At 38.2% G+C, this 13,298-nt stretch overlaps 1 protein-coding gene and 1 non-coding gene across 5 annotated transcripts in view; one reads left to right on the top strand and one right to left on the bottom strand.

The window, feature by feature from the left end:
• The window catches only part of PPP2R5E (protein phosphatase 2 regulatory subunit B'epsilon), a 165,833-nt gene that overhangs the window by 61,229 nt on the left and 91,306 nt on the right, over window positions 1-13,298 (top strand). The gene's annotated exons all lie outside the window — the stretch shown is intronic.
• Window positions 872-980, bottom strand: LOC118145308 (U6 spliceosomal RNA). Its single transcript, XR_004730432.1, has one exon. It is a non-coding gene; the product is annotated as a U6 spliceosomal RNA (small nuclear RNA).

Raw genomic sequence — 13,298 nt, 5'->3', positions numbered from 1 at the left:
TTCTTGTATGTATTTCATATCCTAGATCAGTGGGTCTCAAAGCATGCTTTGGGAATCCCCAAAGTTTCCTGAAACCTTTTCAGGGGTCTGTGAGGTCAAAACTAATTTTATAGTAATACTTAGCACTGTTAGTAATACTTTTAGTATTACTTTTAGCTTTCCTTTTCCTTTCTCGTGAGTATACTGTGTTTTCCAGGATGTACATTACTTGTACAGTTGCAAGAAATTGAAGCAAAAGTAGGTTAGAGAATCCAGTTGCTTTCTATTAAGTGAGACATTAAAGAGATGTATGTAAGTGTAAAATGGTGCCATTTTTCTCACTAATTCTTTTGAGGAAAATGTAGTTTTAAAAATTATTTACAATTGTATTGAAATGAATTAATGTTAACAACTTTCCCATTTTTAATTTTAATGTGGTAAATATTGATAGATATAATTCTTATTTTTAAAAAGCTCTTTGAGATCCTTGTAATTGTGAAACCAAAAGTTTCATTGTGACTTTTGGGTTTCAGCTTCTTTATTCTCAAAAAGAGGCTAGATGTTAGGTTGCAGAGGACCACAAGTTGTCATTTGATGTATCCTGAGTTTGAAAATAGTCTGTGTTCAGTTCTGCAGGATAGATGTCTACATCATAAAAATGTTCATTCAATATTCCCTTCTTTGGTTTCCTTATATGTAGTTTCAGCAGGTGTATTAACTGACTTAAGCCATGTCATTTTTGTTGTTATTTCTCTGTTTAAAGTGGGAAAGCAGCCTCAAGTCAATGTTTGAAGGATCCTCCAGCTGAATTGTTTGTCCATGTTTTGCTTAATAGCATTAGCAGTTGGACTTCATTATTTCTCTCATGTGGATTTTTGGATTTGTAATTTCAGTGTACATTTAAAAATTATATATTAAAAATTTTTTTCTCTAAAAGGGGCCATGCTAATTTTCTCTGCATTATTCCAATTTTAGTATATGTGCTGCTGAAGTGGTAGCATTTCACTGTACATTTTTATTAAAAGCTTTTTAAGTAGGATCCTGTATTGTATAGATAGGAGACCCTTAACCTTATGGCTATCTTACAGTTTTCTTTGAAAGGATCTTCTTTAAAATGAGTATTTGCATTTATTTGGCAGTTAAGTTTTGTAGGTAATGTATCTAATTTTTTTCTCCCTCTTTTTTCTTATTCCCTCTTCCCTTCTCCTTCCCATCTCCTTTCTCCATTACTGCTTTTTTTTCTCTCCTCCCCTCTCCTCTCCTAATTGACAATGTGACTTTGGGTGAAATACTTAGTCTCTGTGTATCTTAGATTCTCCATTTGTAATGTGTGATGTTGTGAAATAATTTCTTTAAACCACAAAGAACATTGCCTGGCTCAGTAAATGTTAGCTGCAATTTTTGTTGCTGTTGTTGCCATTAAAGCAGGTTGGCAGTTCCTGGAATGTACTGAATACTCAATAAATGGTGGTTATTTATATTATTTACTATTACTACATTGTGCATTTGCTTTTAGATGGTCTACTGAGTTTGGCTGAGGCAGATATGAAGTACATGTAATAGTAGTTATTATATACTGTCTTAATTTTTTAGTGACAGTGGTTTTCTTTTGTATGAAATGATGCAGATGCTGATACTACATGGGTGTAATACAAATATTTAGTAGGCATTGTGGCCTTCATAAGCCTACTCGTGAGAACAGCTCATTAATTAAATGGGAGGTGGGGAGATTTGGTCCTTGTAAATCACCATTTAAAAATGGAGATGTATTGGATTCATTGTGTGTGTGTGTGTGTTTGTGTGTAGTAAAGTCATAAAACAGAACTCTAATACTGTACAGTCTCAGTGATTCATATCGTTCGTTCTTTTCAGCTGTTAGTGGACACTAGTCAGGTATAGTAAAGTAGCTTCTTCTTCAACTATTTTGTGTTAAATATATGATCTTATTTATGAATGTCATGAATAAGTAATTTTAGATTATTTTATGATTACTAATTGTTAATGGTTCTGAAAGCATTTAAAATTCTCAAGATGGAATAACAGTGACACCAGCAGTATGAGAGTTCTGTGTCCTCATTAAGAAAAATAATACAGCAACATAAGGAACTGTCAAAATTGACTTTCTGGTAATACACCCATATAGTAGGGCATTGAATGGCTAAGAACTGTTGATCATTGATTGATTAATGTAACTGTTACTTGGGTAGATAGTAGAGTCTGCTTTAGAAGTAATAGTATGGGCCAGGCGCCGTGGCTCACGCCTGTAATCCCAGCACTTTGGGAGGCCGAGGCGGGTGGATCACGAGGTCAAGATATCGAGACCGTCCTGGTCAACATGGTGAAACCCCGTCTCTACTAAAAATACGAAAAATTAGCTGGGCATGGTGGCACGTGCCTGTAATCCCAGCTAGTCGGGAGGCTGAGGCAGGAGAATTGCCTGAACCCAGGAGGCAGAGGTTGCGGTGAGCCGAGATCGCGCCATTGCACTCCAGCCTGGGTAACAAGAGCGAAACTCCGACTCAAAAAAGAAAAAAAAAAAAAAAGAAGTCATAGTATGTTATGTGATATTTGAACTGATTCAGCAGGGAACCTTAATATATATAGAACCTTATATATATTATAATATAAACCTTATATAATATATAACTTATATTTTATATAATATAAATTATATAATATATAAACCTATATAATATAAACCTTATAAGGTTCCCTGCTGAATCAGTTCAAATATCATATACTAAAACTTATTATATATCAATATTGAATATATTCAATATCACATATTGAAACATATGTTTATATTATATGATATAAACCTAAAGTTTATATTATTAATAACATCCTTATTAAAGAATATGTAATAGTTTATATTATTAATATATAAAGGATGTTATTAATAATATATCCAAAAGTTTATTTTATATTTTATAATATAAACAATTTAATATTATTTAATATATCCTAAAGTTTATATTTTATTAAGTTTGTATTTTAATAAAGGGAGAAGGGGTCTTTTTTGTAGCCTATAAGACATAAGACATATACTTGAATATAATCTCTGTTACTGAAATATGTATCATTTGGAGCAAATCATTTATCTTTGGTGAATTTGGGTTCTTCAGTTGCAAAGTGAGTATCAAACCTAGCCAGCTTAGCTCACTGGGTTGTTAGGACATTAAATGAAATAAGTCATTTTGATCCATGTTGTGCCTTCTGTGAGAACAACAGCAGCAGCAACAACAAAAAGCAAAAAGGAAAAAAAAAACAAGTGGTAATACGTTTTGAGAATGCTTCAAAAACTTGAGCAGTATACGATGTAAATGAGTATTCTGCCTACTTTCAAATGTGAGGGCATTGTTTGTGGAATATTCTGACTCCAGCTTGTGTTAATGCTTTTACTTTTTTTATTGTTTAGGTTTATCAATGACAAATGAAAGACTGAAGTATCATAATCCTCTATTTTTATGGCCATTAATTGAAATGAAGAATGTGTGTATTCAAGTTTGAATATAGAGACATGCATACAATAGCAGTGCTGTTCATGACACTGTAGCTAAACATTTGTCAGAATTTCCACTGTAAACTTCCCTTTGGATGTTGTTAGTTTTAGCTTGGCTTTCCTGTGGGTTAAAATTATAGGGCCTGAATCTTTTTGGATGGAAACTTTTTTTTTTCTTTTTAATAGGGAATGAATGCATGCTGTTAAAAAAACGATGTTTTCTTGACATTTCACAACATTTTATCATCAAAGTTTTAAAAGCTACTTCTAGGCAGTTTTTATCTTTAACTCAGTGTATTAAATGTTGTGACTTCATACCTATAAACAGTTTTTCTTTGCTATTGTAGTTTTTCCTCGAAAAATTGTCAGTCTTCCAATATATTATCTAAATGAGAGATTACAAATAATTTTTTAAAATTAATTATGCGATATAAAAAACAGTGATATATTGAACGTCTGGGTACCCATCCCAAGTTAAGAAAAAGTAAACTGCTTGGAATTTATAAGCTTCCTTAGACTTTCATTGCTAAAAGTGTTCATTGGTGTTTGATTTAAATATTAGTAAAGTGTATTAGAAACAGTCCAGGACTTAGACTGTCCCTTTATATCCAGACACCCCTTTCTAACAGATATCATGTGGTATGTGTGTTCTGGTCTCATGTGACCAGGTTGGGTGGCTACGTGACCCAAGACCATCCAATCTATAGGCAAGGCATAATGTGGCCCAGAGGTTCTACCCAACAGAGATGAGAGTGAAATGGTTTTCCAGCAGAACCTTTCTCTAGGGAAGTCTGAATTTGATACAGAGTTGTCGAAGGAAGGAATAGATGCTGAACGAAGGACTAGATGCTGAACGACCCAAGAAAGAGAATCAAAGAAGTGATAAGTCATGTAGATAGGGCAGGGAGGGGGAGGTGTGGGTGGATCTGCCTTGATTATCGCTTCACTGAAATTACTCGTCAGGGCCACCTCCATGTCACATGTCTCTCAGCAGCATTTGACACTTGTCCACATTTTCCTTGTGGAAACATACTCATCTTTGGCTTCTGTGATACTGCTCAGGTTTTCCTTCTGCCTCTGGCTGTTTCTTCTCATTCTCTTTGCTGACTCTTCCTCCTCTACTCAACTTGTAAGTGTTGAGTTTCTTCAAGGCTCCTTCTACCTCACTTTCTGCACTCTTGCCATAGGTGAGTTCATCTGTCCTGTAGGCTTTAAGACCACTTATATATTACCATTTATATATTGTTAGTGCCCACATTTCTTTTCTTTCTTTTTTTCCCCACAAATATAATATTTCTTTTGCTTGCCTGCCTGTCTTCTTTCCCTCCCTCCCTCCCCTCCTCCCTCCCTCTCCCTCCCTCCCTCCCTCCCTCCCTCTTTCCTTCCTTCCTTCCTTTTTCTTCTTTTCTTTTCTTTTTTCTTTTTTTTTGAGATAGTCTTACTCTCTTGCCCAGGCTGGAGTGCAATGGCATGATCTTGGCTCACTGCAACCTCTGCCTCCTGAGTTCAAGCAGTTCTCCTACCTCAGCCTCCCAAGTAGCTAGGATTACAGGCAGGCACCATCACACCTGGCCATTTTTTTTTTTTTTTTTTTTTTGGTAATTTTAGTAGAGGTGGTGTTTCACCATATTAGCTAGGCTGGTTTCGATCTCCTGACCCCAGGAGATCTGCTCACCTTAGCCTCCCAAAGTGCTGGGATTACAGGTGTGAGCCACTACACCCGGCCTTCTTTTTTTGTTTTTTTGAGTTGGCAGTCTTACTCTGTTGCCCAGGCTGGAGTGTAATGGTGCAGTTGCAGTTCACTGCAGCTTTGACCTCCCTGGGCTCAAGCCATCCTTTCACGTCAGCCTCCCAAGTAGCTGGGATTACAGGAGCATGCCACCACACCCAGCTGAGGTGCCCACATTTCTATCTCCACCTCACCCTTTCAGACTTTGGTCTCGTATATACAATACATCTTCATGTATATGTCTTATAAACATCTCTAATGTAACACGTTGTGAGTGAAACACTTGATTTCCCCCACCAAACTGTTTCTTCCCTCTTTTACTTGCTGACTCCTCTGTTCACCCAGGTGCTGAAACCAGACAACCTGGCTTCCACCCATTGAATGTGGAGAAGTAGGGCAAGGTACCAAGAGTCACCTTTGATCCCTCTCTGTCTCTTAGTCACTTTTCACCTCTGTACTCTCCCTCCTGAATAGTTTCTTGTCAGCAAGCATAATTGATTCTACTAATTCTTTCTCCAGTAAGTTATCTCTAATTTGACTACTTTGTCTCCAGTCCTTATCGTGAGTCTGTAACAGCAGCCTCCTATGTAGCTGTAGTCTCCTAACCCATGTCCCTATTTCTTATCTTGCCCCTTTTCCATTCATTCAACTCAGAGTGACCAGAGTGATCTTTTAAACAATACAAATCATATGCATGTCTCTCCCTCAGGTTTTAATAATATAAACCATATGCTCACTCCAACTTTAATGCTGTCATGGTTCTTTACTGAATCTGGAATTAAATCCATGTTCTTTCTCTTCATCTTTCACTATTTTCTTTTCACCTTCCCTTTTCCATTGCAGTTTTTCTGACATCACTAATTAAAATTTAATGTTAAAGTCAAATGCATATGGGTTACAACTCCCAAGTTTCTAAAAACTTTAACAGACTTGGTTTTCTGTCTCCATCTCATCCCCATTTCCTGTTACTCTTCTTCATTTAATAAAATCCAAAACCAAATTACAATTAGCCCCATCCCAGCCTCTTGAGTCTGATTACATCAGATATTTCTCAGACTTCCTAGAGAGCTGTTTTGGTTGTTTCATTAGCATTTAGAGGCATTTCTTTAAAATTACAGAAGATTTTACTCTTGTATATCTTTAGTACACTGTTAGCACTGGATGATGGGTTAGAGCTTTACTTCTTGTTTTTGCGGGCACATCATCATCCTGGTTCTCTGTCCCTTCCTTTTTTGTTTTTTTTTCAGACAGAGTCTCACTCTGTTGCCCAGGCTGGAATGCAGTGGTGCGATCCTGGCTCACTGCTACCTCTGCCTCCCGGATTCAAGTAATTCTCCTCCCTCAGCCTCCAGAGTAGCTGGGATTAGAGGCGCATACCACCATGTCCAGCTAATTTTTGTATTTTTAGTACAGACAGGGTTTTATCAAGTTGGCCAGGCTGGTCTCAAACTCCTGACCTCAAGTGATCGGCCGCCTCATCCTCCCAAAGTGCTGGGATTATAGGTGTGAGCCACCATGCCCGGCTGGTTCTGTCTTTTCCTATGCTGAGTTTTCTGCCTCATTATAGAGTTTTCTATATCTTGTCTCTAGCTGCCCCATGGTTCCATTTTCAACCTTCTGTTCGTAGTTTTCTATTTACTCCGTCATTGAGCTTATCTGTTCCTTTGATTTAAACTTTCATCTTTATTGGAAAACTCTGGAATCTCTGCTGTTTAATTTAGCCCCTTGTTTCCAGTTCTATTTTGAGTCTTTGTCTCTCTTGGAGTTACCTCACATTCCACTGTTGCCACTATAGTTCGTAAACTTCCTTGACTCACTTCTCTGTCTGATTATTTCATTTTTACCGACAGGATCATCATTCTCCCAACCTGGAAACATGAGTAATCTTTGCTGTTTTTCCTTTCTGTTATATCTAATGTAATACAAAAAAATCCCTTTGTAGGCCGGGCGCGGTGGCTCACGCCTATAATCCCAGCACTTAGGGAGGCTGAGGTGGGTGGATCACGAGGTCAAGAGATCGAGACCATCCTGGTCAACATGGTGAAACCCGTCTCTACTAAAAATACAAAAAAATTAGCTGGGCACGGTCGCGCGTGCCTGTAATCCCAGCTACTCAGGAGGCTGAGGCAGGAGAATTGTCTGAACCCAGGAGGTGGAGGTTGCGGTGAGCTGAGATCGCACCATTGCACTCCAGCCTGGGTAAACAAGAGCGAAACTCCATCTCAAAAAAAAAAAAAAAAAAAAAGAAAAAAAATCCCTTTGTTCTTACCTTCTGGTATCTCAGTCTTTCTTTTCTTCCATTCTTCCACTGCAGTCAGCCTAGTATTGGACCTCATAACTCTTCACGCTTGCTTCTGATGACACTGTTTTCGGCTAATTTGATTGCCTCTCTGCAGGCCCCCTAAAACACTTCTTGTTATGTTTGCTCCTGTCCAACATTTGTCTGTTGTCAGCCACATGAAACCCGCATTACTCTGCAGTTTGTAAAGTCCTTTATGGCCAGGTATGTCCTCATTTTTCCCTCTCGTTTCCCACTATTTCCAGTCGTCTATCTTCCATGCCCTAGACATGCATATCTTCTCATAATTTCTCCTGCGATGTGCTCACTCTCACCTCCATGTCGTTCCTGCCTAAAATATCTTCCTACCTTTTTTTTTTGTTTATTCCTTGTTCTATTCATGCTTCCTTTCGGTCCCATCACTAGCTGAAAGCAGTTCAACCTAACTGGTTTTCTTCTTGACCCTAGGCTGTGCTGGTGAAAATACAGGTTTGAACTCTCAAACTCGTCAAGTCGTATGTGAGTTCAACAATGTCCGGTGTTGGAGAACAAAATGAAACAACCAAACCTCTGTGTCATTACATTTTCCTGAACAGTAAATTAATTCAAACAAAGAAGGTTGAAGTCTTGAAGTAAGCCAGCTTTAGTGCAAAGGAGAAGGTTGGAAGGGTAGAGAAGACTTCGAATCATGTTTTGAGGAAATTAACACTAATGTAGAGGGGTCCTCTATTTTATTTCTTTGAGGAGGAGATTTGTTCTTGTGCCTAGGCTGGAGCGCAATGGTGCGATCTCAGCTCACCGCAACCTCCGCCTCCTGGGTTCAGGCAATTCTCCTGCCTCAGCCTCCTGAGTAGCTGGGATTACAGGCACGCGCCACCACGCCCAGCTAATTTTTTGTATTTTTAGTAGAGATGGGGTTTCACCATGTTGACCAGGACAGTCTTGATCTCTTGACCTCGTGATCCACCCCCCTCGGCTCAATTTTTTATATGTAAACATAAGGTTGGTAATACCTACCTCACAGCATTGTAGAGAGGGTTAAAGGAGTTAATACATGTAAACTGCTTAGAATAGCGACTGCCACAGAGTAAATGCTTAACTAAGTTTTTACTATTATTATGTATACATAAGAAGACTGGGAAAGGATGACTCATTCAAGATTTTCAAAAAGAGCTATTTATTGTGGAGCAGGAAATAGCTCTTTAGAATGTGTATCTTTTTCTCATACCTGACCTGTCTTCAGTGACTGTTACTTACTTTGGATTATTCATTCATTAACAAATGTATTTTGTCAAGATCCTAAAATAGTATATTGTCTATAGGAGATCTTGATATTTTCAATGGAGGATAGATTCTGAAAAATTGTGAGTTGTATGAATGAGGTTCTTCTGGCCCATCTGGGTCTGCGAGCAATCTATACATAAGACATCTGGTTTTATCAGAAATTTGAAACATATGCATTTTTATATGTACTCTCCATTCCCAAAGAGAACCTGGTGCGTATTTTTACAGATTTATGTAATATGAGAGTTTCTGGAATCTAGATGAATGTGATTCAGAGTGGTCTCTCTTGAACTTGCCCCACTTGGTTTTTTTTTTTTTTTTTTTTTTGAGACAGGGTTTCACTCTTGTTACCCAGGCTGGAGTGCAATGGCGCGATTTCGGCTTACCGCAACCTCCATCTCCTGGGTTCACGCAATTCTCCTGCCTCAGCCTCCTGAGTAGCTGGGATTACAGGCTCGGGCCACCATGCCCAGCTAATTTTTTGTATTTTTAGTAGAGATGGGTTTCACCATGTTGACCAGGATGGTCTTGATCTCTTGACCTTGTGATCCACCCCCCTTGGCCTCCCAAAGTGCTGGGATTACAGGCTTGAGCCACTGTGCCCAGCCGATATTTTTTCAAAGAAATGTTGTCATCTGCATGCTATGCTTGTCTTTGGACTTCAGGGTGGGATAAGAAATGGCTCAGAAAGCTTGGCTTGGTCAACTTTGTACTACCAGGGTGCATTAATGGTACAAGCAAGCAACGTAAATTGTCAAAATTAGGCATTTTCTCTTTTCATTAGGATGCTTTAATTTTTATTTAATTAATTTATTTATTTTGGTAGAGACAGGGTTTTTCTGTGTTGATCTTCCCACCTCAGCCTCCCAAAGTGCTGGAATTACAGGTGTGAGCCATTGTGCTTAGCACTTTTTTTTTTTTTTAATCTGTCGGTAAAGGCTTTTCTTTATGATCCTGTGGAAGTAGATTAGATGTCAATAGAGTCTTCAGATAATTTCCTTGTTTTATGCTGAAAATTCCTATTAAAATTACACAGTTGGATGAAGCCATTTTGTTATTGTTACCATGAAGTATTTTTTAAGAATATGTTCTTTCTAGAGATAGCTCCTTAACTCTTTAGCAGACAGGATAATCAACCACCGCATTATCAGAGGGCAAGTCAGTTTGGTTTTTTTTTTTTAAGTATGGCAAGGTTATGAATGCATAGTATGATTGTGGAGTACTGTGTGCCCTGGGGGTTGGAGGTGGGCTATAAGTAGGGAGGTAGGAGACTGGACGCAGGGGCTCACGCTTATAATCCTAGCACTTTGGGAGGTACAGGCGGTAGGATCCCTTGAGCCCAGGAGTTCATGACCCACCTGGGTAACATAGTGAGATACTATCTTTACAAAAACTACAAAAATTAGCTGGGTGTGGTGGTGCTTGCTTTTAGTCCCAGCCACTTGGGAGTCTGAAGTGAGAGGATTGCTTCAGCCAGGGAGGTTGAGGCTACAGTGTGCTGTGACCGTCCATGCCACTGCACTGTAGCCGGGGTGACACCTTGTCTCAAAAAAAGTGGGGGGTGTGGGGAGGTAGGAGATTAGGAGGACAAACAGCACTGCTTATTTTCTGTAATCCTACTGCCACATTTATCTGTCCACATGGAAAGGAAGTATTTCATTTTGGTGTAAAATTATGCCTTCTGGTTCTTTGTAGTAAAGTTATTTCTACACGTTAGCCATTGACCCAGAATAATGAAACTCAATATCTTGCAAACTCGGTTCTCTTACAGGTACAATGGTAATATTAACATGTATTATGGAGGAGTTTTGTAAGATTTCAATGAGAGAACATAATGAAGGACCTAAGCTGGAGTATTATACTTCCTTGTCAAGTGCTTTTTCTTTCCTGTCTCTCTAAATTTCAACTTGGTCCATGAAATTTAGACACTTTAATTGCATTTTTTTTTGCTGTTAAGAATATATGCAGATGTTGCCTCCCACTGGACTGTCCTTTTTTTTGAGGGTAGATCCATTGTTTTCATTCTTTACAATATATGCTCTTATGATATCTTGTACCTTTTTGTAATGTAAAATGTTTTAACTTTTATATTTATTTATATGGCCATTTAATTAGGGTTTCTCTCCATTTGGTCTGTCGGCGTCATGAAGGCTAGGATCATGAAGTTTGGTTCTGCTTAATAATGTATATTTATAGCTAGACTAGTGCCTAGAATGTAAAAAGTATTCTGTAAATATTTGTGGAATGAATGAATGAACAATTATTGAGTTAAACATGTTTGATTCTAAACAAATTCGTGTTGTGGGAAGGTTGAAACCACCTATCATATCCCTTCCAGACTTAGCCTCAACCCTTCTAGGAGGCAATTAAAAAGTTTGCAAAATTTTAGTTAAGACCTTAGGTCTTTAAATAACAGAGTGTATCAGGGAAAAAGGTTTAGAAATCCTTTGAAGTGGCTATTTTATATTTTTTTAGTGGGAGGTTAATACTATTTGTTTGAATGTTGTAAAGAACTGTTAGCATAAATTACTATTATTACTTTTAGTTAGTATGTATAAGTATTAATATCTGTGAGTGTGATATTAATTAAAAATTTTGACTCCAAGGACAAAAGTGTTAAACATTGCTTATTTCTTTTCTTTCTACACTTTGCATAAACCTGATTATATCAGAGGAGGTTGATATGTGAGACCCAAGTGTGTCCTCATTTTGGCAGTGCTCATCCAGATCGTTGCACTCTTCATAAATTCTTGCTTCTCTGTCCCAGATGCTCTGTTTATCATTCATTCTTCTATCCAAATGCTAGCTTTCTTCACCCGTCAGGATTCTGACATGTTACTGATGTGGGTCCTGACAGCTGAATCATTTCACCTATTGAGTCAGCATCTTACCTTTCTGCTAATCAAGTTACAACTTTATTTTGAAGTTATCTCAGTATTTTATTAGTATTATATTAGTAGGTCAAGCTCAATATTATTTTCTTCAAATATGCTTTACACAACCAGACATACAAAAAAGGAGGGGAGATCTATATGTATCAACAATTTGTATTGTTCATTTTAGGAAAGAAATGGCATTGTGTTTCACATAATGCCTAGAATATGGAAAATGTTCAGTAAACATTCTGTGTCTTATCTCATGAAACACTCGAGCTATCACTGTGACAGAGCTCCTATTTTTAGGCTCATTTTGTAAAAGATACTAAGGCTCAACTGTGCTTTTTAGCAACAACATTAATTTAGCAGCTAAAGTTTATTGAGTACCAGATGTATTCCAGGTACTTTTCTATGTGTTTGTATTTTTTTTTTTTTTGAGACGGAGTTTAGCTCTTGTTACCCAGGCTGGAGTGCAATGGCGCGATCTCGGCTCACTGCAGCCTCCGTCTCCTGGGTTCAGGCAATTCTCCTGCCTCAGCCTCCTTAGTAGCTGGGATTACAGGCACGTGCCACCGTGCCCAGCTAATTTTTTGTATTTTTGGTAGAGATGGGTTTCACCATGTTGACCAAGATGGTCTCGATCTCTTGACCTTGTGATCCACCCGCCTCGGCCTCCCAAAGTGCTGGGATTACAGGCTTGAGCCACCGCGCCCAGCCCTGTGTTTGTATTTTTATGTACTCACTTAATTTGTATGTAAACTGTGGGGTAGGTGCTGTTATTTTTCTCTCATTTACAGGTAAGGAAACTAAGGGCCAGAGACTCACCTAAGCTTTCCTAGCTAGGAAATGGCGAAGCTGACTTTGGACTTCAGGCAGTCTAACTCTGTAGCCCATCATCTTAGCTGTCACACTACACTGTCCAAAATTGCCCAGCTGGAGCTGATTAGAACCTAGGCCCCGGATTTCAAAGTGTGGGTGTGCATGACCCCAAGGACAACCTCAGCCATCTGCAAGAATGCAGAATGGACTTACATTTTTTTTTTCAAGTTCCCAATTACCCTGAAAGAAATCTAATTCATTTGACATCTTAAACGTTTCTGTGATGTTTTTCCAGAATTATAACTGACAGACTTTTGAGATAGTGGACCTAGTTGCCAAGCTTAGTTTTAACTTTATTATACTTATTAAGGCCAACTCTTATTTCTCATATGTGGTCTGGCTCCTTAAGTGGAAAATAGAGTTCTGTAATATGTTTCCTGAAAGAGAAAGTCATTTTCAGTATAATCTAAAGAGAAAATGTTTGTACTACCCAGTGGCATGTTTAGCTAAACTCTGGGTTACAATATTAGACATAGAATGCTGAATTATATCAAGCTTCAGAAAAAGGCTGTGCTTAGAATTGCATTGTATTTAACTATATTAATTAAGTAGTATCCTTTGTGTGAAACATGGGAGAGCTCCACAATTAGGGGACTGTGTACTACATGGCATTCCTGGATTTTACTGCTGAGATTATGACTTTAATTATAAATGTACACTCTTTATTACTCTTGGGATTAGAGGCTATTCCACTGTACTCAGTGCTGTGTCAATCTCAGGAGCTTAAGGTCTCATACTTTAAAACTCGAAGCAGCGGTTCAAAAATAGCAT

The sequence above is a fragment of the Callithrix jacchus genome, chromosome 8 (assembly GCF_049354715.1).
Source record: "Callithrix jacchus isolate 240 chromosome 8, calJac240_pri, whole genome shotgun sequence".
NCBI classification, from domain to species: Eukaryota; Metazoa; Chordata; class Mammalia; order Primates; family Cebidae; genus Callithrix; species Callithrix jacchus.
This window is presented reverse-complemented; position numbering and strand designations above follow the sequence as displayed.